General features: G+C 40.0%; 1 non-coding gene across 1 annotated transcript; it reads right to left on the reverse strand.

The window, feature by feature from the left end:
* Positions 1 to 20982: 20982 nt before the first annotated feature.
* Positions 20983 to 22867, reverse strand: LOC106674568 (uncharacterized). The gene is made up of 2 exons (XR_013100111.1): positions 21976 to 22867; positions 20983 to 21396 (listed from the first exon to the last, which is right to left on the reverse strand). It is a non-coding gene; the product is annotated as an uncharacterized LOC106674568 (transcript).
* Between the last annotated feature and the right edge of the window lie 431 nt (positions 22868 to 23298).

Here is a 23298-nt window from a genome sequence, read left to right on the forward strand (position 1 = left end):
AGACAGAGTCTGGCTCAGATGCTGGCAGTTGTTGCTGCAGTCTACCGGTAGCGTCTCCTTTCAGGCCAGGATAGACTAATGTCACCGAGCAGTGACTAAGTTTGTGGTAAAAGGCTTGCACCCATTTGCCACAGCAGATGCCCCCGATTTTCGGTAAGTGAACGTGTTTAATTGTAGGCAGGGACATTACTGGATATTCTTGTGTAATTGCTACAGAATAATTTATGTTATACTTTGTTATTGCTACAGAAGAATATTTATTTTATTATTTTACATTTACAATTTTTTTTCCTGGGGACCCTGTGACACCCCATTGAAGAGCCGTAGGCTGTGGATCTCTTAAGATCTCACTGTTGGGTTTGTAAGGCCATGTTACTCCTAAATTTCTATTTTTGTTCAAAGAGAAGATATAAAATAAAGTTCTAAGCTAATCGAACTTAGTGTTCTCCTTTAAAAAAAATAAGAATCGATAAGAGAATCGATAAAGAATCGAATCGTTAAACAGAATCGAAAATGGAATCGGAATCGTGAAAATCTTATCAATTCCCATCCCTAGTAAAGACTGCATCGGCTTGTATTTGTGATTTAAAGCTCTATGCTATAGCTGGTACAGACTCTTCACTGGTACTCCTGAGGATGTTCATGAGTGGGTCTCCTCTGAGAAGGCTGGGGGTGATCGGGGTCACGAGTTGAATAGACATTAAACACTACAAAGCCTCTTTATCAGTCTGTGTATCCTGAGAGGCAAAACATGCAACCTTGACCCTGAGGACTTTCAAAGGACTGTCGAAGATACACACTCGCGCGCGCGCGCACACACACACACACACACACACACACACACACACACACACACACACACACACACACACACACACACACACACACACATGCAATAACTGAAAAGGCTCAGTCTGAAGTGAACCTAAAGCAAAGCCAACCGGTTCAATCATTTTTTCAGGGCTGTGGGACCAGGTGGTTGACATTTGCAAGATTCCACTTGAATGAATTAGTAAGACTTTTTTGAATAAATATGGTGAGCAGATTCATAGCATGGGAGTCGGTTAGGTTAAAGTTTTTGTCCCTTTCATCAGATCAAATGCTGCTGACTCCTAATTTAACACAGATCGCATCATCCTCTGACTATCAGGTGTGAGTCCTATAAAGACACACAACCTTACTGACTTCCTGCCAAGCTGGACATAACTGGAGCTTTGAACTTTGCCTCACAGGACATTACCTTTAAGTTCTCTGATATGCACCAACTTTGTTAGGTCACCTGTTCAGCAGTTTGATAATGATATGTAATCAGCCAGTTATTTTGTTTCTTGCTCCATTTGTTTCTCTAATAATTCTTCTATCTTATCCTCTTTGTATTATTTGTTATGCTGCAAACCTATACAGTGGAACCCCAGCTTACGAAGACCCCATTTAACGAAAAATTCAAGTAACGAAGGCACTTAAAGGCAATATTTCTGCCCGTGGTACGGCAAAATGCCCGCGTAATGAAATAGATAATTTTAAAAAATTGCATTCAATTCCATAATGTTATGTACATGTACACATACATTACGTATGTATGCATGCATACGTATGCTTTCTTCAACCTCCGCCACCTCCTTCTCCACCAAGAACTTCGTCTTCAGCCAGCATCGCCTCACTCAAAAGGCGATGGAAAAAGGTGCTTCGGCTTACGAAAATTTTGACTTACAAAAGACCCTCTGGAACTAATTAATTTCGTAAGTCGGGGTTCCACTGTATTCTGTGACTAAGTGGGGTATTGTGTATATAATCCAATTTTTTTCATTTATTTTGTACAGACAGGCCTTTGTATAAGCCCCTTGTATTATACTTCCGTCAATGCACATTGACAGCTGTAGGTAGATTCGAAAGATTAAAAAAAAAAAAAAGAATTATATTAAACGGAAAAAAAACCGTACTGTAAGTCAGTTTTCACAGTATCAATAAGCATCTAAAATTCAATAGAAGGTATAAATTCATTTATAAATTCAAGTTCTGAAAAAGAGTTCACAAACTATTCTTACAGGCAGCTGTGTCAAAATGTACATTGAATACATACAGTAACTGAAAGACTCACTATAATCTCCTAGACCCTATACTATATATCCTAGACAAGAAAAAAAATCCCTGCCTGCTCCTGAACACCAGATCCCATCTCTGTTCTCTTCAGCTATTTTCTGTGCTGTATTGATTGCTCACTGCAGGAAATATTCCTGCTTCTCCTCCTGTCTGTATTCATGTCTGAGCTTCAAGATCTTTCTTCATTATTGACATGTGCAGTTGAAGACAAGTAGCAATGGGGGACACGCCTCAGTTCCTGCTGCACGTAGAGATCAAGCAGATGCTCTGACTGATTTCTGAACACTGTTCTGGTAATTGAGATGTTTTCAGAAGCAATGCCTGCACATACAGCTACAAAACTTAATTTGTAAAACTTTCTGAGCAAAATAAAAAAATATATCATAACACAGATTTAGATTTTTCTTTTTGCTAGAAGAGTTTAAGAGACACACCAGCACCTTCTGTAACTGGAAATAGCCTTCATGTCTCACAGTTCTTGAGGAGATGAGGATGTGTTTCCTGTTCTGGTCCCATTATTTCCTAATGATGAATCTCTGCTAATGGTTAGTCTCTCCTGTGCTGCTCTGTGGTGCTCACAATGGGCTTCTTGTTAATTGGCCTTTTGACAGTGATGCCCACCCACCGGTGGCCAACTGGGGTTTGATAAATGAGGTGCTCACGTTACTTGCACTCCCTCCATGCTTCATGTTTTGAGAGTGGAGTGAAGTGGGCGTTTTTGTTTTCCATTGCACTTTCTGAGAGGTGAGTACACTTTGCTGCACACAACCACTCACAAGATCCACAAGTTGAACAATGCTTGTTTGTGTGCTCACGTCGGACTCTGTGCTTAAAGGTAAATTCACCATAAAATGTTCAACACTTGATGCTCCTTGAACTTTTCTCTGAACCTTGTGTTTATTTGCTGTTTGCTGGTGTACTAATGAAAATAAAATTAAAAAAACATGGTCAGGTATAACGAGTGTATGATGATCAAATTAGGACGGTATTTTTTTCTTATACACCTGAACAGGCTAATTTCTAATAATATCAGTAAATATCTAAAAGTGTGCATTCAAAGTTCAAAATTTTAACTCAAAAAGGGAAAATCCACCACAAAAAGGAGAACATTAATGCTCTTCTGGAACAAGCCGTGTTTACCAACCTCAAAATGTTATAGGTGTCAGCCTACATATGGTATATCCTTTGAGCATGAAAAATCTACACAATAAACACACTTCAATGACATAAGATTTTGTAAAAGATTGACTAGCCACCCTGATGTCACCTATGTGGACTAAAAACTCAAGTTTGACAATTTTTAATACCAGATTTTAGAGCTAGCACTAGCGCTGGCTAGCTTGAGCTGCTAGCAAGCTGCTTCCTTAATTCATTGTGACACTAAATAAGATTATTTACTTTGGCTGGTGCACTGGCTAGAGTTGTTCCCTAAGAACAAAAAATATCCTAGGTTTGAATCTAACAGCCAGCTGGAGTGTGGCTTCCTCTTATTAATACAAAATTCAGTTAAGTGATTACTCTCTGATGACCTCTCAAAGCAGAACAGGATCTCACAGTCTCAGCAGTCATAATAATTAGGACAGTACCACCCACCTGGAGTCTAGATGCTGCTGGGGGTGGGGGTCCTGTCCTAAATCCTGTAAAGAACACACTAGCGATGGGTGAATGCGGTGGCTATGTCTCAGTCTCCAGTCTGCGCACCAAAGTATCTTTGGGTAAGATACTAAGCCCTGAGTTGCTCCCAATGTGTTCAATAGAAATGTTTAATAGATACTTAGATGTAGCAATAAATGCTTACACGGTTGTGTGTGTGAATGGGTGAAAAACAGTTGTTGTATAAAGTACTTTGAGTGCTCAACTAGAGTAGAAAAGCACTGTATGAGAAACCCATGAGCTTTATCTTCAGTTGTCTGTCCCTTCGTGTCAGACCTGTGAAAACCTTTTTCCAGGTCCAGGGTCTGCCTCTTGCTCCATAACAGCTGAAATCCTGAACTAGACAGAAGAAGTCGATAAAGAAAACAGATAGACAGATGTAACATTAGCTAAGAGCAAGATGGCATGTACCTGTCAGTCAAAATAGCTATTTTCTTAGTTGTGCAAATTTCAGGTGAAATTTCAGGTAATTAGCTGTGGAGCTCAAAACCAGTTTTTTGCATCTGTAAGCATGTTTTTATTTTTGTTGTAATCTCTGGGGCTCGATTCTGGAGCTAGCTTCAAACAGCTAATCAACAAGTCGAAAAACATAGATTTTTTATATTTTGGCATTTGGCTACATTGTTTCGCTTCAGGGCTTTCTGCTTATTCTGTGCCTTTTAAATACTGTTTGCATTCAAGTTAAGGTTGTAGGAAGTAACCGGCAGTCTTTTACCTTAAGCAGCTGCTTAATGTGAGATGCAAGTTCTTCTATGTACACACCAGGTTTTAGCAGCTTTGATTATTTTCATACGTGTTCATCAGTTGCGTGGCACTAAGAAAACCTAATGTGTCATCTACTTCCACTGAAGATTTCAATCAAAATGCAGAGACAGCTGCTGCACCACCAGAACCAGCCCTTATCAAGTCAACTCCATGCTTTACTGATGAGTAGTTTTATGGTGACATTTTCAGGTTGAAACTAGGGTCTGACAGTGTCTTCTTTCCAAACTATAACTGTGATGTTGCACATTTAGTCATAAATATTCAATGGTCCGGATAAATATTTAACACTTGCACAAGGCTTCAGTGTACCTGGATATGTTGAGCAATACTGCAAAGTAAATATCTGACATTGTTGTGACATTTATATGTCAAAGTCTTCTAACAAAATGAGAAAAGTCATTCATACTGTAGAACCACGGTTGCAGAGCATGGATTATTAAACTGCTGAAATATGGTAGTAACCTCTAGGGGGCACTGAACTACCAAATTAACCTCAGGTCAATGTAATTTGTGAGACAGTGTCCACAGACACCAACAGATACTCTCTTGTCATTTTAGTGTGCCGCTCGCAACCGTCGCATTATTTCATATTTTCTCGTATAATTCCTGTCACAATAGAAGTGCCTCCTGTGTCCTCACTCCATGTCCTTGAGGAAATATTACTTCAAAAATGTGGTTGCTTAGGAAAATATTATAAGGAGTAGGTTAATTAACATGCCGGCATATTTATGCCGAATCTTGTGGTAGCTCTATTAAGCCCTGCTTCTTTTCTGTTTCGCCTTGTATTCTTCATTGCTTCCTCCTCCCCTCCTGTGTGTCTGTTTCAGTTTACTTTTAATTCCTTCTTGTACTCCACTTTCCTCTGTACACTGTGTTTATTTCCTCACCCGTGCTGCGTCTCAGGCTCTTAATGGATTGATCTAAGTGCTCTCCCGGTGCTTTGCAGCTGCTTGTTGTTCTTTATTGCAGCAGGATCTCGGCCTTAAGGTTGCATAGTTTCGTCTCTTGTCCCACAGTGGGGCAACAACTGATGCCCTTGATGAGGTGGCCCTGTTGCAGTCGGACTCATTAGCTAGCAGATGTGAGGTGTCACTACATATCACAACACCAGGCACCCGTAGATTCGGGGTTTTTTTTTGCCAAGGTGTGAATAATATATCAGATTTTGTTTACAGGTCCCTCTCTCCTCAGACATTGTGCAGTCAGTATTAGTCCTCCTTTGCCTGGTGCTGTACGAACTCAAGAGCCACCAACTTGCTTCGGGACAAATAACGCAGCCAGTGTTCTCTGTCACCTTGGATTTAAGTTTACGTTGCTTAACTATACATGGTGACACCGCCCTGGGTAGGAGACATTACAGTACGTTCAAATAATCTCAAAGGACAGTCTGAACAAAAGAGGAGATACGTGTCCTCTGGCCTGTTTCCAAATCCTGTTTGATGGGGGGAAAACTGATTAGAGCATCCCTATGCGAAGAGACCAAATCAGATCATGTTTGCTGCTCTCACTTTGATTAGAGATTAATTGAAATAGGAACTGAGCCTCCTGGGAGGAGAGAGGAAATAACAAGGGTTACAGAGCTACACACACACACACACACACACACACACACACACACACACACACACACACACACACACACACACACACACACACACACACGTACACTTCACCTTCCTTTATATCTCAGTGTAGTGCTATCTTTGGATTGGCTAGCAAACCTGATACACTCTCATCAAAGGTGGAAGAACAAAACAGCTTGCATCCATAGTCATTCATCCTAATTGCTTAGACTACTAAAGGATGCTGCACACTGCTTGAAGTATTGTCTCAAAGCAAAATTTATTTGTTTATTTGAAATTTGTCCCTTTTAAAGTTGCTGAAAAAATTAAGGGAAATCAAACATATCTATTAAACTGTCTTGTAGCACTTACAGCGTAGGGTGTTGACAAAGCCACAATATGTATAACTCCCAGACCTTGGGTGTATATGTCTGTTTCCTCCTCTTGTTTCCTTTGTATTATTCATCCCCTCTTGTTTCCTGCTCCTTTTCCCCGTCTGTCATATCCAGTGTATCCTGATTTTTCTCTCTTGTTTATTTTGTACCTCTTCGCCTCCTCACTTCCCTGCCTTTCTGCTGCCTGCGACCTGGATCTTTATCTCAGTGGGCCATCTTCAACGATGACTCAATTCCTAGGATGCACCTGGAGGAGAGCAAAACGGGGAGAGAGGTAAGTTTAATTGCAGAGGTATGAGCAAGAATGAACAAGTGTGTCCATGCATCTGAGGTGCAAGGGACAAAGATGCCAGTAGACGAAAAGAACTGATTACGTGCAAACTGAAAACTAAAAAGAAAGGTAAGCGTTTGTGCAATAATTTCTTCCTCTTTTTCTCTGTTCTCCCAACTCCAATCAAGAGCTGTCCATCTCCACTAAACGCACCTGTGGCTCATTAACTGCAGTATATCTACTCCAGCTCTGCAGATTATTAGACTATGCTGCTGAGTTTGATCTGGTTAGTTCTTCGTGTTTTGTTCTGTAACTAATCCAGCCCTATTGTGCATAGAGTCATCTTCTCATCATCCACCAGCTCAGTCAAAGTTTGAATCTTTTGCTTAGTGTCAGACTCCATTCTCTTGTGTGTTCCCACATCTACTACAACACCACACTTAGGGTGCACTCAAACTTGATGAGCTGTAATGTTCCTGAGCGTGTTTGACCCTCAAACTTGAGCTTGTTTTACTTGTTTGCGGTATACTGTTCAAGGTTCAAGGTTCTTTATTTGTCACATGCATAGTTATACAAGTATAACACACAGTGAAATGTAGCCTGACACGCTCCTCGACACATGTTCCTGGGCACAAATGAACTGTGCCCTTGCTTGAAGAAGCGAGCTCAGATGTTTTAGTTGGACTTGGGAATGACACACCCAGACTAAAGCATGATCAGTGATCATGCTCAAGCACAAAACTCCAAAGAGGATTGGTTTAAAAAATGTTACTAAATTTGCTAGTGCGCTTTGAAAAAATATTTATGTGCAGAGAAGAGGGTGAGGGGAACTGAGATGCTCAGTCAAACTGAAGCGTACTCCGGCTTAGACCACAGGGTGGACAGCGTGGAGACGGCAGTCGTGCCCAGGCATGTTACACAGCAACAATACCCAGCGTAAGTACACCACACAGCATAAAACACAGGCATAGCTTCCAGGTTGGAAAAATGAAGCCAGTGCAGAAGTGCCTTAAAGACATCCCGTCCTCGTGAAAGTATAAGGGAAAACAACCCAGTAAACAATTTGCTGCTAAGTTTATGAGCTCAGTGTTACGGTCGCTGACCTCTAGTGGCTCTCCCTCTGTCGAAGAGTTGTTTTTCTCCTTTTCTTGTGTTGCAGGTCTGCCTCATGAGCCGCAGCTGAGGTGTGTTCCAGCTCGTCAGCCACGGCATATAGTCTGCCATCCTAAACTGCCACACCCCCTGCCATTTTTCCCCATGTTTGCCAGAGCTGTGAGCTGTAGAGTTTTGGGCAGCAGGCCTTTGTGTGTATGTGTGTGAGAACTTACCCTCTGTGAACTTTGGTTTTTCTTTCTTTTATTGTGAGCGAAGGTGTGCCCTTATTGCGATAATTAGTTTGTCATTGTGGAAGCAGGTAGGGGTTCTCTGCCATTTTTGTTTCAACTGTTTTCTCCTGGTTTGGTTAGACAGGGAGCTCAGCCTTTGTATTTTGTTTTCGGTTAGTGAGTACTTGGTTTTGATTTCTAGCTAAAGGGGGGTGTTTTGTTTATTGTTTTGGCCTTGGAGACCCTGAAGAAAAGAGCTTCCCTGTGTTTTTGTACTGTAGTAGTTTTAGGCAATAAATCTTGTATCTAGTTCATGTGTTCCCTTTCACTTTGTGTTACCCCTCACTCCAGTCGACACTTCGTTCTTAAGTGGGGCGTAACACTCAGTCACTCATTTTAGCTCATACTATGTTTGACTATATATGCCTTTTAAATCAGAAGTCGTTGGCTAATGACTGCGTGATCTCACAGTCAGACCCAGCTCTTCACATCACATCCAGGTTTCTGTTAACAATATGCAAAAACAGGACTCCAGAAACCAATGCTCAATGTTTCGACCATCTTTTATAAGCTATGGAGAACATCCTGACTGTGCTCCACATTCAGCTCAAATTACCATGCTCCCTCCTCCCATTTCCAAGGAGGGAGTCCAATCCATCTCCAATACAACACCATTTTCAAACTGGAACCAATAAGTTTTTCTAATTCTTTGTTCATGTGCTCCTCAATACAATACTGTATGTATAAAAGCTACTTTTATGTAGACGATATATGTCAGCGGTCCCCAACCCCCGGGCCTCGGACCGGTACCGGTCCGTGAGTCGTTTGGTACCGGGCCGCGAGAGTTGAGGCTCAGGTGTGAAATATGTGGTTTTCAGGGTTTTTATCAGTTTTCAGCGTTATTTTGTTATCGTTTTTATCGTTAACTCTGTTTTCCTGGGTCTTTTCACGTGTGTTATGAATAAATCTTCTTTTTTTCGGTACCGGTACTAGTTTTATTTTGTTGTATTTATCCGCGACAGCTTAAAGGCCGGTCCGTGAAAATATTGTCGGGCATAAACCGGTCCGTGGCGCAAAAAAGGTTGGGGACCGCTGATATATGTGACATCAAGGCATCAAAGGACAAGTCTGCTTATACTCTTAGTGCAGCTTCATACACACTACTTCAACATGTGGTCAGTAATAGGCAGCTTGTCCTGTTGCTTTTTACAAATATGTGAAAATGGAAGCATAAAGTGCCAGAGTGCTGGTTTTGTGTTCAGAAAATATATCTTCCATCCAGCCTTTAGTTTGTTTACAGCTGAGTGCACCATGTGCATCAAACCTTCTTTACAGAAAGGTAAAATTTGGCGCATTTATACAAATGTAAAATGTGACGTCTTTTCACATGAAATTCTGTGCTCAATGTTAGATGTGAAAAATTACAGTACATACTTTATGCTTTTGAGTTTAATGGTTCAAGTGTCCTCGTTGGTCTAAGCCGTTACCTGTGGTTCTGAGAGGTTTAGGTGAGAAGTTATTTAGGGGGCGGGAGGAAAGCAACTAGAGAGTTTGTGTTTAATTTTTATGGTGGAAGATGCATTATGAAATTATAAGTTAATGTGCAGTTGTTCAAGTGTAGCTTTGTAGTTACCACCTCACTGATTTGAACTGATGTAAGGCTTTGTGTGCGTCCATTAAAACTTGATATAAACAGCAGTTGGTATAAGTGCTTTAGAATAGTCAGTGAATAAGCTGAAACCTTGCTGACCTCTTTTCCCCTCAGCAGGGGTGATATGGGTATTGTATTACCCTGTGAGAACCGCCTGATGTTCAGCCATTGTAAAAGGCTTGATTGCTGTCGTGCCGTTTGATATGAGCCCACTACTGCCAGGGTTGCTCCATAAATCTCGCTCGTTCAGCTGCTTCTGCTCCTCTATTCTCCTTTTGATGGAAACCATTGACCAGAAACATTAATAATAAAAAGAGTTTTAGTCACGGCCCATGAAGTTACACTTTGCAGTCGTTAGGGAAGCCTGGGAGGAAATCATTTGTTGTGTTTTTGATGTGAATTGCTTGAAAGGCGACACGGAGTCAAGCAAACAATCTGCATGCTCGCGTGTGACGAGATGCCAAATGACTATTTAAAATTTCAAGATAAAAATTTATCACATTATCTTTTGCCATTCATCATGATTAGGTACAGTAATGGATGCAGATGAGTTGCAATCTGGAAATGAACAAAGCCCACTGATATTAGTAGTAAGACGTTTGCTGGGTTATGTGAATATCTCGTTCGAGCTTTTATTTTCTGCCTGATGACTTTAGATATACATCGTCAATCGAGAGTTTTATTCTGTTTGTGTACTCTCCAAGGACTGTAGTAATTTATCTCCTATCCATCTCCATTTCTTCCCATCTCTGTTCCACTGTATGCGGTGTATATTTTTGTGTTTGTGTAGATGACAGTGTCCTTGAAACCAATGTACACACGAGGGTGTGTATTAATGTGTTTCTTCTCTCTCTCTCACAAAGAGCACTCCCATCCGTCTTCTGCACTCAGTAATGGGGGCTCAGAGAGGCTTACGCTCGGCCCCCTGATCCGTCCTCATTTGCTTGGCATTTTGTTACAGGCCAGACACTCTTCCTGTGACATGGAAAGAAACCCAGACTACCTCCCTCCACCTGCCACCTTCGCCACTGCTTCACTTTTTCTTTTCCTTTCTCCTCGGAGCTCTTTCTCCCTCCGCCTGACACAAACAAACACACACAGAGATACACACACATCTTCTTTCCATGTCTGCATCTCAGCTTTCACACCGCTACCACAGGACGAGGCAAAATGAGGACAAATTGATATGAATCCCAAGGAAACAAGCCAAGGGGTAAGGGGAAAAATAGAAAGGAAGAAGGTAGTGGTGCTTTGCCTGCGAGGCAACTGTAAGCATAAATCCACTGACATACTGCTGTGTTATTCGCTCTGTAAGTGCATCCATTCCTCACCATGACGCCCATAACGGTCATACAAGAAGAACCCTCAGGATAACCCACTGCCACATCAGCATCAGACGCTGTTGATCGTGTGCTTTGATTTTGAATTTGCCACCAGTATAGATTATAGATTATTTTAATTTTGTCTCAGTTTCGTCCACTGATTGATCTCGCCACAGCGGTCATGCGGTACAAATAAAGGCAAAAAATAGTAAACCGGAGAGAACTGATCTACCTCAACTGGCCAGAGGCCAGAGATAACGCATAGAGGCGATGTGCTGCAATGCACTCTGAATACCCTGTGGTTTAAACCGAGGGCTGACAAGCTGAGACAAACCTCATCTTGTTTAAAGGCAATTCCCCTTCATAGTGGTTCTTTAGCCCCGAGCTGCAGGGCCCAAAACAAAGCCAGTCAATCTAATCATGAGAAAAGGTGAGCAGGGAGGACAGGAGAAAGAAGGAGAGGGACGCTGGGAAGGAGGCTGAGAAACAGCCTGATGGTGTATATGAGATAGAGTGTGGGGAGGGGGTGGAGAGGGCTTCACAACATCAAATCTATGAACTCCGAGGCCCCTGGCTGACTCTCAGAGGTGTTTATGTGTCTAAAATCCAGATTTAGCCTGCCCACTGCTTTCACTGTCTGGGAGAAAAGCTGTGAGATACCGGTGTCGGATTTTTCAGGCACCAAACGTCTCCGCGGTTAGCAGCTGAATAATGGCTTCCCTCATTTTTTGCATCCATAAAAGTGTATTTATGCAGAGCCACACTTACATCAGGTGTTTTTTTTTATTTTTTTAAATGTACCCTGTAAACTCAAAAGCATATCAATACAGACACAAGACTTACACACATGCACAAGTCTTTGCACAAAAACATGGAAGTGAAGCTCCATTGTGTAGGCGCACGCACTGAGGTGAGCGCTCAAGTCAAGTCAGCACAACATGGCTTCTCTGAGCTGCTGGATAGCCCTACTGCTGAGCGCTGCAAGTACAGTACATCTCAATTTGTTCTGGGAGGGATCAAATTCTACTGCCTTGCAAATCTTCCTGAGCAGCAGGGAAAGCACACAATGAATAAATGGAAAACTGTAGGAAATATAATAGAGCTGTGTTTGAACCACTAGAATCAAATTGGAGCCAGGATATCTGTATCAATAACCTGTGGGAAGTCTGGCCAAGCTGGATATAAAGTAAATCGATGAAATTTGGAATAATTACAGGCTGCGTATAACACAAAACTGCTTATTTTATTCTCGTCTGTTGATAGATGAAAGGCTGTAAACAGCCTCGCATGGAATAATCAAAAAATATCAGTCTTCTCCTCCAGGATGACAGTTCATACAAGTCTGAAGTCTTATTAATAATTACCTTTTGATGGATGTTATTAATCTTTCATTCAGAAGTGGCCCAAGAGAGAAAAAAGTCCTCACAGGTCCTGAAGAAGGTTGAAGAGCAGAGGTTGAGAAAGGACAACCAAATCCTAATTACCATCATCACTCACTCTGCCCCGTAATTCATCTGATCCTCTCCCGGAAATGAAAAACCTCATCACTAATAGCCAATATCACAAAGCCGAGGAGGAGTTTCACAGAGTAAGGCACTTTCTTGATGGTATTTGATTCAAATTTTTTCCTTTTAAGGTTGTTAAAGGTTAAATTAATCGCCATTTATTTGGAGAAAAGGGGAAAGGACATGTTGACAAACAAGCATTCGTGGAAGGGTTAATGATCGATTAACATTAACCTTTACACACGTCGTGACCTTTACCTTCACATGGCCAGTTTTGTTTTGTTCAGGTTGTTTGGAGTAGGGTTGTCAGATTTGACAAAAAAAGTCTTGTTCAATTAGTTTTTAACAAAAAATCCACACACATAAGAGAGCAGCATGTCTGGAACCTGAAGCAGTAGGAGCTGCTCCTACGCCGCACAGCTGTTCGTACTTTGACACACACACACAGTGTGGTGATTGTAGGTGGATGGTGCTTCGTTAAACCCCAGCAGCGCTGCGTCTAACAACTTTTCTGGTTGAAATCCAGCTTTGCTCAGAGGACAGACAGTGGCCACCAGCACTGTTTTATTTTTTTAATGATCTTTTTTTTTTTTTTTTTTTTACCAGTAATCATTTAAAAAAATTTATCAAATCACCGGTTGCAGTCCAACCACAGCCCTCCTCCTTCACTGCCAGCATGCATTGTGGTAAGCTTGGGGCAGGGATAGCTCAGTAGGTAAGTCGGTCACTGAACAGCTACCCTGAGGTACCCCTGAGCAAGGTACTGTCCCTACACACTGCTCCCCGGGCGCTGCACTGGTGGCTTAAATGCAGAGGAGTAATTTTCCTACGGGGACTAACACATACACATTATTATTACTTCTTTAAGTAGTCTTCAGGAATAGTTCTCCAGGCTTCTTGAAGGACATTCAAAGCTCTTCTTTGGATGTTGGCTGCCTTTTTTTTTGTTCTCTCTAAAGATGAGCCCACACTGTTTCAATAATATTGAGGTCTGCGCTCACTGAGACTTTCTGATGAGGCTCCAGCAAAAGGTCCAGACGTATCACTCAGGTTCAGGTTCTCACTTGTCCGTTTTTTTAAGGACACACTGCGCATCATTTTTGCAGCTAAAGCCTCATAGCAGGGGCGTAATTTCCAGGGGGTTAGGGGGCTATGACCCCCCCCCCCCCCCCCCAATAATCAGACCCAACCAGTATAACCCCCCCCCCCCCCCCCAATAAAATTATGAATTACCTTGCATAAATTGGCTGTTGATTTTCTTTACACGTTTCAGTTATTACCAGCAAAATACTTGCATTTTTAATCATCTGGGAATTTACGAAGATGTATTTATTTATTTAGACTGAGATCTTGACCCCCCCAATGTTCAGCACAAAGTTACGCCGATGCCTCATAGTGACTCATCTTGTTGTTGCAAAAACATTATTTTTATGCCTGTCAAAGAGAATTATCTTTGTCATTTTCATAGATTAAACTGAAGAAATGGGAACAAATTATATGTTTTTATGAAAGGCTAGTAATAAAGAGCCTAAAGATGCAATTTAATTACTTGCTAAGTTATCTGTTGTGTTTAGACACAACACTGGTCCATTCCTTGTTAGGTGCCTTTTTAATGCTTGAATGATTCATCAGTCATTGTTAAGTAGCTTGAAAAATGATAAAAAGTAAAAAAACATTCATCTGAAAATGGTCAGGTCCAAGGATTAGACTGAAAATGACAGTAAAAGTAGCCAATGTCCAAAGAAAAGCTCAGAGACCTTCAGAAAGCCTGGAGAACTATTGATCAAAATCACTTAAAACAAATATAAAGAAAAGGGGTTGGCTCAAGACTTTTGCACAGTACTGTGCACTCTAAAAATGGAAACTTTGCCAAAATCTGAATATATCCTCTTTAAAACAAATCAGATTAAGAAAAAGGGATTAAGGTCAGCTGGATATGGAGGTGCTTTTTAGAAATGTCCTGACTTACATGACAGTTAGCTAATGCTGATAAAGTCTAGAGACTGGCATAATTTGAGCGAATAAAGTCAATGGTGATGAAAGTGATGAAGAGTTTGCTTTGCTTCTGTTTCCTTTGTATGGATTCAAAGGTCCCGGTTTTCAAAAAATTTGCTCAGATTTTAAGTGGTGTAACCTGGGCAAACCTTTTATTAATAACCTTATTAAAATGCCTCCTACATTACTTTGGAGAATATTTTATTTTTTCTTCTTCTTTTTTAGTGTTTTGCTTTTAGCCCTCACACTTAGCTCCTCAGACACCTTGCTGTAGATCAATAGCTCATCACAAGGTCCATTAGCAGAGCGGATGGGTCTAATGAGGTGGGGAAAAGAAGGGCTGGTTTAATCCAGGACAGCCTGATTCTAATTGTACGACCCGGTAAGGTAAAGAGCTAGAGAAAGATGAGTTACTGGTTGCTTCTGAAACCGCTCTGCAAATTAACACTGATTAATCCCCTAAACAGCTTATGTGATTGAAAGTTTAAGATCCAAGTGCCTTATTTTTCCAACGTGACTGCAAACTTTGGAAGTTTGAAAGCCGTACAGGGCTAGACTCTCATCTCCGTGGTATTAGTGTTTTATTTTGTTGTATGATGCAAGTAATTACTCTGCCGAAAGAAGAAAGTATTTTTAGTGATGTTTTACATGCACTTATAAGAACCATTAATATCAGAGCTTTACAAAACATTGTGATTACTTTACCTGGACTGATTTCCTGTAATGATCTTGAAGCTAAAAACAGGGGCCCAGTCATTACGCTTCCCTATTCGCCATTGTTTTCTAGTTAAAGGTAATCAATTTTCTTATGAGCACGAATCCCTTAAGTGTTCAGCTGCCTATGTCGAGTGCTTTCATTAATCAAACAGACAAACCATACCTTAGGGGAAGCTCGTGCTTCTATTGTACATTTGTGAAAATGGCGCTAAAACAGAACAAAACTTAATATGTAAAAATGAAAGATGTTACAGCACCAGGAGAGACAAATAACAAGAGTCAGTCTTGAGTTTCTCTTGCTTGTATCTTTCGCTGTCATCTCCCATCTGTCGATTTCTCATGCTCTGACTTTCCCTTCTCTCTCTTTCTCCCATCTCCTCCCGTCCTGTGGCTCATGAAGGGCTTCATTTGTCATCCCGCAGGTGACGAGTGCAGTGTTTTTCACCCTGACCTCTAGTCCATCCCTAATGAGATATCAGCTATGCTGCTTCATGCTCCCACAGCCGAGACTGAGACCCGGGTCAAATAATATTTGAAAACCCTCGTTCAGTTCATTTAAGCCTTGGAGGCACCAGGTGATGGATTTACCAAGCAGGGGACTGTAATGAACAGTAAACATTTAAAGATGCCCCTCAGAGAATATAGCATCGAAAAGATAATAACTGTCTGGGATGGACAACTTACCTGACACTGTGAATGATCTCCAGCCATCTGGTGAGCCCAACAGGTAAAAACGAGCAATGACACTTGAAGCTAATTACGCAAACAGTCATACCAGTGGCGTTAAAGAAGATTCTGGCTTCATCCTGGTTTAACACGTGCATTTCACAGATAATGCCGCAGTCCCTCTCCTTTTTTACCAGTGTCTGGAAATATGTGTCACAAAATAAGTAAATAAATAAATAAATAAAAAACCCTTTAATATCACACCCCAAGAGCTTTCACAGCAATACGTCTTCAGCCAGCACTCCCACACGCTTCATGACTTTTGTTAAAATCGTAGGCTAACCTGCAGCTGTCAGACTTCATGATTTCAGTCACACACTCACCGTGCATAATCATCCACAGCCAAAAAGCAAACCAGCAGGGCAGCAGATGCTGTAATGGAATGAAAAAATATCGAAAAAAATTAATCATTTTTTTCCCCCTCTTGTATGATAGTGGACATTTGTTAGCAGAACCTGAAGTTTTGTATTTTTCATACCACAAAATAGAAGTTTGGAGGATTTTTCGGGAAAAATGGTAAAAAAAAGCAATCGGTCTTATCTGAAAAAGAAACTAGGTCACTGATAGATGATGTGAGAAAAAGTCAGATTAAATCCAACATATTTAATGGGAGAGAATTTACATTCCCAGGGCTGAAATCTGGCATGATGTCATGACAAGACATTTGTCTTAAAGTTACTAAACACAAGTACATGTACGGAGATACTGTGCATTTTACTGTATTTGACGAATTTATATTATCAGCAACTAAAACATCTAAGGAAATGTAATTTACTGCACATTTGTTTTGGCAGCTACAATCCCCACAAACACACAAAGCAATATGAGATATGAGACTTTTTATAGAAGAAACTGTGTGAGGGTGAGAGTACATGCTCTGAGCCTTGTTCTGCTCTAAAGAAAGATAATAGATATGAGATGTACGGAAGCGTAGAGCTGCCACCCAGGCAAAAGAAAAATACAAGTGTATCACGTTATAACGTGAAAGGTTTATTGTTCTAACAAGATACTTTTCCTGTTTGTACAATATACTATCATGTTTGTACAATATACTTTTCACGTTTGAACAACATAATATCACGTTATTACAATATACATAATTATCACGTTCGTACAATATAATTATCACGTTCGTACAATATAAATATTATATTGTACGAACGTGATCATATATTGTACAAACGTAAAAAAAAAATACCATTACAATAACATTTTTTATTGTAAGAACGTAAAACGTGTTGCATTCGGAAACCCAAATCCATGGTAGTTGTGGAGAGTGCACGCTCGTCAGAACTGGCACTTAACTTTGAATGCCCTGCTTTCAACATGGACACAAACACTGATAGCCCACTTCTGAGATTTCTTCGGAATCGTGGTGTACCTGAGGACTGTCTCTTACGAATGCTACAAGAACACGTAAGTGCACTCTTGAGGGGGAAACTTGTAAAACTCGCTTTTTACGAAGTTACAGCGTCTAAAAATGTGACATATTGCTAAGTTAGCAACCACAGCGGTTTTCGCTTCTCTCGCTTTGACTGCGTAAGGACGTAACGGTAGGCTGCATTGGTGTGGATCTTTAATATGGAATGGAAAATGTAAAACAAATTAACCCGCTGTATAAAACTGGGTCGTTGTATGACCACATGTTACTACTTAACCCGTATGCAGATTCCAGGTTTCTTAAATATATCGCTATATTATGTGATGCACAATGTTTCCTTGTTTATCTAAAAACAAATGAATTAAACTGTGTTTATATTGATATTTGTCTTCAATTAAAAAAAAAACAGTGAGTTCAACCCTTTGTGCTCTGTGCAACTGAAAGATACGTGAATACTAATTTACTTTTTCAAAGGTGGGCGTTGTATATACTGTAATATTTCTATTAATAACATGTTAGAGAATCTCATTAATGTTGCTGCCATAGAGAGAGGAAAAGAATAAATGCTAAATATTGATGGCTGCCACTAAAATAATAACAGACAATTATCAAAACACATGTGAAATTTACATACATTTTTTTAGTGAGGTACCTCATGTGGTGTGGCAGCAGGTATACCTTGTACTTCTGTATAGTAATAAATATCCCTGTTATTACAGATTGATGCCACAGTGATTGATTTCATGGATGACAAGACCCTGTCTGATTATATCCCAACATATGGTGACCGGATAGCTGCCAGACGGTTCTGCTTGGAAAACAGTGGTGCAAGTACTAAGGAATCAAGAAAAAACTCATTGCTCGAAAAATTGAAGGAAAAGATGGGAATCAATGAAAATGAGAAGAAACGTGATCATGAGGAGGCATTTGTTTCTAAGAGAAAAAGAACATATGCAAAAAACAACAAATGGGCTGAGAAAAAGACACGAAAAATTGAGTTAGGGTGGATCCATGAAGGTAAGCAAGTGAGAAAGCGCAGAGGAGGAGGAACAAGGACCTTTGATGTGCCCAAAGACTCCAAAAAAGCTGACATATTACAGTATGCTAAAGATCTTTTCTTTCCAAGTGGAAAAAGCAAATTTGGAAGATGGGAAGTGTTCAGTCATGACATATTAGACTATCAGGAAGAGGCCGTATTTGATGAAGATGTCACAGTTGGAGAACTCTATTCAGCACTTAAAATGGGAATGTTGAGATTTTACTTGTGCACAAGAAGATTTTCCAATGATGAAGATGATGAAGAAGTTTATGATAGAGGGAAAACACATGTAAACAATGTTACACAACTGACTGACTCACATCAAGGAGATGAAGAAGCTTCTCACACTGTTGTGATCTCATCATCAGAATCTAGGAATGCTGATGAAGATGTATTATTAGACACATCTGAGGTAATGATTGGACCCTACCTTGGAGAGCCTCTGCCTTGTCAACTTGATGACACTGTAATAGATGAACCATTCCTGCAGTTTGAGGAAGATGATCTGGTCATCACATCCATTACACTTCCTCCAACAAACACAGCAGTCAGTAGTCCAGAAACATCTATAAGCAATGAAGCAATAAGCTCTGCAGGATCATATGATGTTGTCTGTGTTACCATCAAACTTCACAGGGTTACTGTTCTGGAGGAGATGATCAGCCAGTTCAAAGATCCAACACTCCTCATACACCCTCTAAAATACACCTACATTGATGAAAAAGGAGCTGACGCAGATGGCGTATCAAGAGATGTGTATGCTGCATTTTGGTCAGAGTTTGTGGACAACACAGCTGAAGGAGAGGAGTTCAGAGTGCCATCACTGTCTCCTAAATGGCAGGAAGAAGAGTGGAAATCCATGGGTAGAATTTTACTGAAGGGATTTCAAGACCATGGATATTTCCCTTGTCGCCTTGCTCCTGTTTTCACAGTGGCACTCATCTTCGGTGAGAATCAAGTATCAGATGATCTGCTGTTTGAAAGTCTTCTCTTTTACCTAAGTCAATCAGATAGGGATCTGATAACAAGGGCACTAAAAGAAGATCTTTCAGATGAAGACAGGGATGAAGTGCTGGATCTCATGGATCGCCTGGATGTATCAGTGCTTCCAACCAAAGAGAACTTAAAAGGCCTTCTTCTGAAAGTCGCACACAAACAATTAATCCAAAAACCAGCATATGCCGCAGAGAAAATGTCCTTAGTTGCAAGCTACTTCCTAAAAGAAGCTTTTCAAAGCCCACAAGATGTCCTACAAATGTATGAGGATAAAAAGCCAACAACGAGAAAGCTTTTGAAGTTGCTTACTGCCTCTCCCACCACTCAAGCAGAGAAGCAGAGCTTCAGATTTCTGCACCAGTACATCAGAGGACTTGACGATACAGGGCTCAGAAGGATGTTCAGGTTTCTTACTGGGTCAGATGTCATCTGTGTTGACAAGGTTGAGGTACTGTTCACGCCTGTGGATGGACTGGCACGACGACCTGTGGCACACACATGCGGCCCTCTTCTGGAACTACCATGGACATACACGTCCTACCCAGAACTACGAAATGAACTGAACAATGTTTTGGCTGCTAAAAGCTCTTATGAGTTCAGCATAGCTTGATTAAAGTCCATCATGTTTAAACCAAAGAATGAAAGGTTTGCACTAACAATGACTGGCTATGAAGCTCTAAAGTTTGTTAAACCCACAAACAGGGAACACATCATTGTATAAAAAAAGAAAGAGCTTAAATTTCAGGGAAGTGTTTTATTTCATATTTGAATTTATTTTCAAAAATTGTGGATAACATCAATTTGTTTCCACCATGAAAAATGTAAATTTCAGTTTAAATTTTCATACTTAAAAGTTTTACTAGTTTAAATGTTAACTAATTATGTTTAATAAGTTCATATGGTTAGCAGCAAGTGGTGAACTATGCTTATTATTAGTTCTTATCATGTGTCAAGGTCCTTTTCCACAGGTCTGTGGTGCAGTTTTGTAGGATACAAGATGTCTGCTAGAGGGGATGTTTTGTTTAGTAATAATTCAAAAGACTTAATATTAATTATTTTCAAGTATATTTTTTTTACCTTTCCACCAGTCATTTGTTTAGAACATATTTTAAGGGAATAACTTTGGAAGGCAATGTGTTTGATGCAATAGTTGACTGGAATAAAAGACAGAAAATTGGCACATAAGTTAAGTTTTGTAGTGTTTATCAAGAGTCCGTGTTTTCTTCTCCTTGAACACAAATAAAAGGGAGGTTAACATCTAACACTATTTGTTAATTATTAAATAATGCAGAATTTGTACATTTACCAGTTTACAAGAAACTGTTCGTGGATGAATAGCAGTTGCACAATGTGTTCAGTAAAATTGAAAACAATATTTCATGAATGATAATGTATAGGATCAGCAGTTTAAAAAATGTTTTTTTGACAGTCTTAAAACAGAAATCAGATATAATAGAAATTCCGTTAAAAAATAATTGGAAATGCCAAAAGGTTGGAGTACGCAGATTTGGTTAAATATATTTAGACATGCTTGCTTGCTACTATCTTGAACCGAAAATCCAAACAAAATAATAATGAATGTCTTTTCTATTGTTTATTGCACAAATAAAACATTGTACCCAAAAATATATGCGTAAAAATTCCCAAAGCCCAATTATATTTAGGTTTATAAGTCCTTCAGTATATAGGCTCTCAGGAAGAGATACAGTTCAATGGATTCATCTGCTGTGCTTGGTGGAAGTAAGAAGTTCTCTGACATTATAAGGCAACACAAGCTGAAAACGGTTTCATCACAGGTATAAGGTCCTCTCTGTTGACATTCTTGCTTACAAGCATCCACTGCCTCCCAAGAAACCTCTTTCAGATGATCCTGTCCTCCAAAGAGATGAGGGATGGTGTACATGAGAATCGGACGTCCACTTGGAGCAACTGCATTTCTGCTTCTGCGTATTATGTGGGTGTTCCACATATGTGCAACTTGCTGCAGCTCTTCCTATTAAATATTAAAAATTAAAAAATCTCATATCAGTAAAAGAACACATTTCTCTTGGCTCAACATGTTACCCAAAACGGCGCTGGCACGGCTGGCAGCCTTAACCCAATTTCCCTCGGGATGAATAAAGTACGATCAATCAATCAATCAATCAATCAATCAATCAATCAATCAATCAATCAATCGATCGATCAATCAATCAATCAATCAATCAATCAATCAATCAAAAGCACCACACAATGACAGTCGGAAAAACAGAGTTTATCAAAAATACTCAACAACAAGAATAACAGTGGTAGACACGTGATACTTTGGAAAATTTTAAGTAATTATTAAACGTGAATTGTTTTAGACAGTGCGATTTTATGTTTCTGGCCAGTGAAATATGCATTTTTTTTTTCATATCCTCAACGGAGTGATAATAGGGATGGTGCATGGTAGGTGTTAAAGCAAACTTTTTATTCTCTCTCCGTGTCTCTCTTTCTCTCTAACACACACACACACACACACACACACACACACACACACACACACACACACACAATGACTCATTAAAAGAATATAAACATGGTTACATACCTCGATGACGTTCAGGCACGTAAACAATATGAGCTGCTTGTCCAAAAAACATCCAGAAAAGCAATCATGGTCTTTTAGTTCCTGGAGACGATTTATCCAGTGCTGAGCATGATGTCGTCTCAGAAAGGCCCACCAGCCTTCAATACGCTGATTGTGATTGCTGGATCCAGTAATAAAACAGTTTCTGACGTTCGGATCCATAGTCCAGCGCAAGAATCGTTGCATCTCGGCCATTATGACATTTTCTGTTCCCAAATCAGAGCGAATCCTAGCAGGTGTTCCCATCCTCTTTTCAACTTCTGCTATGAAATATCCAGCAATGACTTTGGGATCATTGTTTGTTGAATAGGCATGAAGCCAAATCATAACTCTCGAAAACCCATCAATAGCTCCATTTATACAGATTCCAAAAGGCTTCAGTTTGTCATAGGAGTCAACATGCCACATGAAATTTGGTCCAGGATTTACATACGTGCGTCGCATTAGGCGATTTCTGCGTCGTTGCTCAACACCGTAAGGGTCAAGATATTTCAGTAAATGTCTCACAGTACTCTGCGTGACAACATAACCTGCCTGAATGCAGTTCAGGTGATGTAGTTTGTATCCATGGAGCCTCCCATGTCCCTCCAGTTGATCAATAAGAAATCGTGCCACCTCAATCGGATCGGACTCATTCTTTCTCCTGTACAGTCCCATGCGTTTTAGGTTTCTTCTAAGTGTCCGCATGCTTATCACAATACTGTCCAAACTGCTCAATAACAGCAAAATCTCCCCATGCCTCAATCCAAGCATAAAATAGAACTTAATTAATTCCAATAAACGAGCCATTTTCTCGCACTCTGATCTGCACTGTCACCCACTTCACTATGTTTTACACTTCCGTATCTTTACGGCAATATATCATGCTCGAACAATAAAATATATGTTATAACGTGAAAATTTTATTGTTCAAACAATATAATTATCACGTTCGTACAATATAATATTTATATTGTACGAACGTGATAATTATGTATATTGTAATAACGTGATATTATGTTGTTCAAACGTGAAAAGTATATTGTACAAACATGATAGTATATTGTACAAACAGGAAAAGTATCTTGTTAGAACAATAAACCTTTCACGTTATAACGTGATACACTTGTATTTTTCTTTTGCCTGGGTGGCAGCTCTACGAGATGGCTCCAGTTTTCTAGAGTTTTAATCTGAGTTGGATCATTTTGATTAAGCAAGAATAACTCAGTGCAGTTGACACATTCAAAACTTTATTGAAAAACATCTTTATATAGATATTTTTTTTTCTTGTAAAAACATATCTTA

This window comes from Maylandia zebra, linkage group LG9, assembly GCF_041146795.1.
Source record: "Maylandia zebra isolate NMK-2024a linkage group LG9, Mzebra_GT3a, whole genome shotgun sequence".
NCBI classification, from domain to species: domain Eukaryota; kingdom Metazoa; phylum Chordata; class Actinopteri; order Cichliformes; family Cichlidae; genus Maylandia; species Maylandia zebra.